Genomic DNA, 6,088 nt, shown 5'->3' with positions numbered 1-6,088 from the left:
AACCTAAAACATGAACCTTGGTTGAAAAAAACTAAAGTTGTCCTTTAATGTCATTATCTTGCTCAATATTAGACCTATAGCTTTGTACTGATTGAGTAAATAAGCATCTATCATATTTTCTTCTATGATCTTATCAATGTTCATATCTTGCTCAATACTGAGAGTGTAGATTTGTACTGATTGACTCAAGTATAGTTAGTATAACCTTGTGTCCCCACCCCCTGCAAAATGGTGTCTAGCACCGCTAAATAGAATTTTGTGGTGTGCACGTGCGCCAAAAGTGCCCTTTTCAAATTCCGGCCCCTGCCCCTCCAAATGCCTGTGCACGTCCCTGCTGTGAACAGTTCAGAAACCATAATTTCCAATCATTTCAAACAAGATTTCAACCTTTTTTTTTTTTTTTTTTTGTATTTGTATACATTGCTTTTCCGTCCGGAAAAGGGGTCCGTGTTTATAAATCGAATGGGCGCTATAATGTAATGGATTAAATAACCCCGGGCAATGAAAGTGTTTTAACATTGGTCCGGTTGCTATGGCAACGCCCCGTCACCACCAGCTATGGGACGTTAGAACTTTTCTCAGTTTACCTCAATTCAAAGCAGGATTTTCAAACCTCCATAAGTCGGAATTTTGGAGAGCTGTCCTTTGGTGGATCTTCTGCCATCCAAAGTTCGGATGTAATGTGTGACTTTGTACTGCGTCGCTCCCGACATGTAAACGTTTCTGACGACAGGAAAACAGTGTGCACTTCCGCTAATGATAGCAACGTGTGTGTGTTGAGTGTGTGTGTGTGGGGGGCGGGCAAACCCCTTCTCTTAAAGTGGACGCTGATGTGGTAATGTAATGCTCTTGATGTGCAGTGTTTTTTTCACTGGTCCTTTTCAAGCGCTCTCGTCTTCTTTATTATCTCATGATGGAACACTGGGCTGTTATATTTTCTTCTCCTTCTTTTGTTCTTCAGGGACACTTTCATACGTCATGCAGTACATATAAAGAATAGAGGGTTCTTTTGTCATTTCTTTTGTAGATCGTGTTTGAAAGATAAATCCATTGAACAAAGCAAAACAAAATGTGCCCAGGATGTTTCATCAGTGAATCTGTGGCCTTGAACTGAAAGTGCCCCCCCCCCCTACACTAGTACAATGTAGCCTAATGCATGCAAATCGGCACACATGCTCACAACTATATTGTGCACACTCAATGCACACACATTATAAAATCACAAGTTGGGAACCATCAATGCACTATGCTATATAGCAGGGGTCTGCAACCTTTTTTAAATTAAGTGCCATGTTTGTATTTTCTAGATCGTCAGTGTGCCATATCACCATTAATTAATTTGAATGACACCACGTGAAAAATTCCAACATATTTTGCTTGTCCACAAATGTAAAGTTTTTCCTTCTTTTTAAATATTTTCTTTCACGTTGTTATAATGATCATTATACTCAGGGCAATAACAGAGTTCAGTTTTAATGAATGTAGAATGCAGGATGTAATTTAATTTTTTAAATAGTTTTTTTAAAACCAAAAATACTCTCTCACACACCTGCCAGTGTGCCAGTGATCACCCTCCTTTGTGCCAATGTTGCCAAGGTTGCCTACCCCTGCTATATAGGGTACCTAGCTCCAAATTCTCACTTGCATGCGCACGCACACACGCACGCACGCCCGCACGCACGCACGCACGCACGCACGCACGCACGCACGCACGCACGCACGCACGCACGCACGCACGCACGCACGCACGCACGCACGCATAACACAAGCAGGGTGTTGTAACTGTCAACTGTCAACAGGTCAGGGACAGTGTCGTTCCCTAGACGCTACACCGAGGCTACCTTTTGTTTAAGGCGGGCAGGATTTGGCCCTAGTTACCATGGTGATATTTCCTGCTCATGTTGTTTTGACAGGAAACAGACAAGGGCAAACTTATCAGGTCTGCACTGTCAGACCAGCCAAAGGTCTCTCTCTCTCTCTTACACACACACACACACACACACACACACACACACACACACACACACACACACACACACACACACACACACACACACACACACACACACACACACACACACGTTTAGAAGCCTTTCCAAATGCCAGAAAAGAGAGCTTCAGTGGCACTACAAAGGAGTTGCATTTATACTCGGTCAAAATGCCACATCTGGGAGAACGCTGGAGGAAAGTGATATGGGAGGGAAAGGGAGAGACCATGAAGATACAACGGACTGCAGGGAAAGAGAGAGACCATGAAGATAGAACGGACTGGAGGGACAGAGAGAGACCATGAAGATAGAACGGACTGCAGGGAAAGAGAGAGACCATGAAGATAGAACGGACTGGAGAGAAAGAGAGAGACCATGAAGATAGAACGGACTGGAGGGAAAGAGAGAGAGACCATGAAGATAGAACGGACTGGAGAGAAAGAGAGAGACCATGAAGATAGAACGGACTGGAGGGAAAGAGAGAGACCATGAAGATAGAACGGACTGCAGGGAAAGAGAGAGACCATGAAGATAGAACGGACTGGAGGGAAAGAGAGAGAGACCATGAAGATAGAACGGACTGGAGAGAAAGAGAGAGACCATGAAGATAGAACGGACTGGAGGGAAAGAGAGAGACCATGAAGATAGAACGGACTGGAGGGAAAGAGAGAGAGACCATGAAGATACAACGGACTGGAGGGAAAGAGAGAGAGACCATGAAGATAGAACGGACTGGAGGGAAAGAGAGAGACCATGAAGATAGAACGGACTGGAGGGAAAGAGAGAGAGACCATGAAGATACAACGGACTGGAGGGAAAGAGAGAGAGACCATGAAGATAGAACGGACTGGAGGGAAAGAGAGAGACCATGAAGATAGAACGGACTGCAGGGAAAGAGAGAGACCATGAAGATAGAACGGACTGGAGGGAAAGAGAGAGACCATGAAGATAGAACGGACTGGAGGGAAAGAGAGACCATGAAGATAGAACGGACTGGAGGGAGAGAGAGACCATGAAGATAGAACGGACTGGAGGGAAAGAGAGAGACCATGAAGATAGAACGGACTGCAGGGAAAGAGAGAGACCATGAAGATAGAACGGACTGGAGGGAAAGAGAGAGACCATGAAGATAGAACGGACTGGAGGGAAAGAGAGAGACCATGAAGATAGAACGGACTGCAGGGAAAGAGAGAGACCATGAAGATAGAACGGACTGGAGGGAAAGAGAGAGACCATGAAGATAGAACGGACTGGAGGGAAAGAGAGAGACCATGAAGATAGAACGGACTGCAGGGAATCATAAACTTCATTCCGGTGTTTGAATCATTCCGTTCTCGTTCACTACAAACAGATTAGACTTCAAATGATCTGTTCATCCGCCCTCCTCGCATATTGTTTAGTACAGTTGGGTGCCACCGATATTGTCCCTTATCATTTGACCCATTTAGGCCTGACCTCAAAATTTTTAAAAATCCTTCTAAATCCTCCAGTTTTCTGAAATAAATATTTTCACGATTTTTCAAAAATAGCAGACCTACAAGCTCGTAGCGCGCCACTCGGTGGCGCGCTATGAGCTTGTAGATCTGCTATTTTTCAATAGCTAAATTATAACATAATGTTTAAAACACCAAAAGGGGTTCCCGCCCAAAATGGATTAACTGTCCTTTTGCGCAGATCACGCAAACCTCAGCAAAAAGAAAAGGACAATATCGATGGCCTCCAACTGTATATGACAAAGGAGGAACGTCTCTCTTCAACCAGTAAAAATGTTGCATGTTTGCTACTGACTACTTACTGAAGCTCGCGCCACCATGCAGGGCTTTCCATCCAGGGGAAAATAAACGACTCAGGAACACATTTTGTCACTTCCTCAAAGGAGTGTTTGAGGAAGTGGCCAAATTCGTTGCAGGTCAAACAAAAGACTGAATCACTTGAAACGAATAGTTCGTGAGCGTCCCAACACTAATGACCATCTCTCTTCTCTAAGACAATGCCAAAGCGCCAGTGCTCGCCCAGCAGTCTGCCGTCAACGAGGCGGATGCGTGCACGTGACTGGTTTATACTATGCATATTTGTTGTTATTTGTTCACAATTCACATGTGCTACATTATTCAGATAAACAGACTGAACTGTTTGCTTGTCCTTTAACCCATCCAATCCGTTAAAGCATCTGTGTCATAGTTACATATATAGTTACCAGTATGTTATATATAGTAGGAGTTAATGCTAATAATGTTATTTCGTTTTGCATGTTGTTTAGACAAAGGCTAGGTTTGTTGTGCACCTGGTATATGCTAGTTGTTTTTGTAGCAGTAAATTATTTTCTTTGCACTACTCTACGTACAGTAAGTGAGCATTTACCGATCTTGCACTTTGTACTGTAAGTCACTCTGCATAAGAGCGTCTGCTAAATGCCTACATTGTACATTTTAGTGAGACTGAGTGGGTGGGTGGGTGGGTGGCTGGCAGGGGGGCAGGAACATGAGATGCTAATTCAGGAGAGAAAATGAGGAAGAAGGAATGGGGATTGGGGGTGGGGGTTAAACCTCATCTATAGCTTAATGGATGATTTAGGCTACATATCCACTATATTCACATAAATAAAACATTTAAATATTTAATTTGATTTGAATGTGGCATTACAGGTGATATTCAGCTAAGTGATTGCTTAATTTACGGAATGGAGGTCGATTAAAAGACGGATAAGGAATGTAAAAGGGAGAGAGAGAGAGAGAGAGAAGGATGGATGAATCTCATGGTGTTTCCCGTTTCATTGCATGTGCTCATCACTCTCCCTGCGAGGGAGATGAGCAGGCTTGCTGCTATAGGAAGGTTGTCAGTTCAAATCCCCAGACCAGCGCAATGGGGAAGATCTTCCCCGGTTGATGGAACGGAAACCTCTTTCCCTGCCCTTGAGCAAAGGCACTTATGGTTATCTCCCCCAGGTGTTGCGGAGCTGATCGGCGGCCAACAGTCGAAGACTGCGGCCGCACTGGGCAGCTGCCAGGCATGGATAGTGGGATGGTAGCTGTGTGGGTGCTTTCTGTATCTCAGCCTGAAAGCTGTTATATAGGTTTCCACTTGGCAAATCCCTCCATATCCTTCTCATCCCATCTTTCTCATCCCCACAGACTCTGGTCAAATGCTATTTGCAAACAATGGTAGTGCTTTGTTTCAACCGGTTTGTGGCAAACCAGGACACCATAAACAGACAGCAGATTGTTGTGCGTGCGTGCGTGCGTGCGTGAGCGAGGGAGTGAGCGAGGGAGTGAGTGAGTGAGTGTTTTCTTCCTGTGTTTGGCAATGTGCACTGCAGGGATCATTCTGGTGCAGTATTGCCCCACCCACCTGGGCAAATACAGATACCGTACAAAAACAAATAAGATGTTGGCAGAAGCACAACAATCAGGTCTTCCCTTCCACTTTGCTTTCACACCCTGCAGTCAGCTGCATACACCCATACTACAAAACGTGCACACATACACACACACACACACATGAGCACATACAGCAGTAGCCTGCATGTGCAAGTGTGAACTTGTGTGTGTGCGCACAGTTGCGCACCCACCCACGCACACATTATGTACTTACACGCATGCCAAAGAGTGTGCGCACACACACTGTCATCCTGTGGCTCTGTCACTGTGATGGCTCACACTTTGGGCAGGCATAAGTCCAGTGGGTGGAGGAAATACTTTCACTTAAGTACTCGTAGCAGCGATACCACAGTGTGTAGACATACTCTGTTATACAGTTGGAGGCCATCGATATTGTCCTTTTCTTGTGGCTGAGGTTTGCGTGATCTGCGCAAAAGGACAGTTAACCCATTTTGGGCGGGAACCCCTTTTGGTGTTTTAAACATTATGTTATAATTTAGCTATTGAAAAATAGCAGATCTACAAGCTCATAGCGCACCACCGAGTGGCGCGCTACGAGCTTGTAGGTCTGCTATTTTTGAAAAATCGTGAAAATATTTATTTCAGAAAACTGGAGGATTTAGAAGGATTTTTTAAAATTTTGAGGTCAGGCCTAAATGGGTCAAATGATAAGGGACAATATCGGTGGCACCCAACTGTACGTGAAAGACCTGGACTCATCCT

This window comes from Electrona antarctica (assembly GCF_951216825.1).
Source record: "Electrona antarctica genome assembly, chromosome: 14".
NCBI lineage: Eukaryota > Metazoa > Chordata > Actinopteri > Myctophiformes > Myctophidae > Electrona > Electrona antarctica.
Note: the sequence above shows the minus strand (reverse complement) of the source record.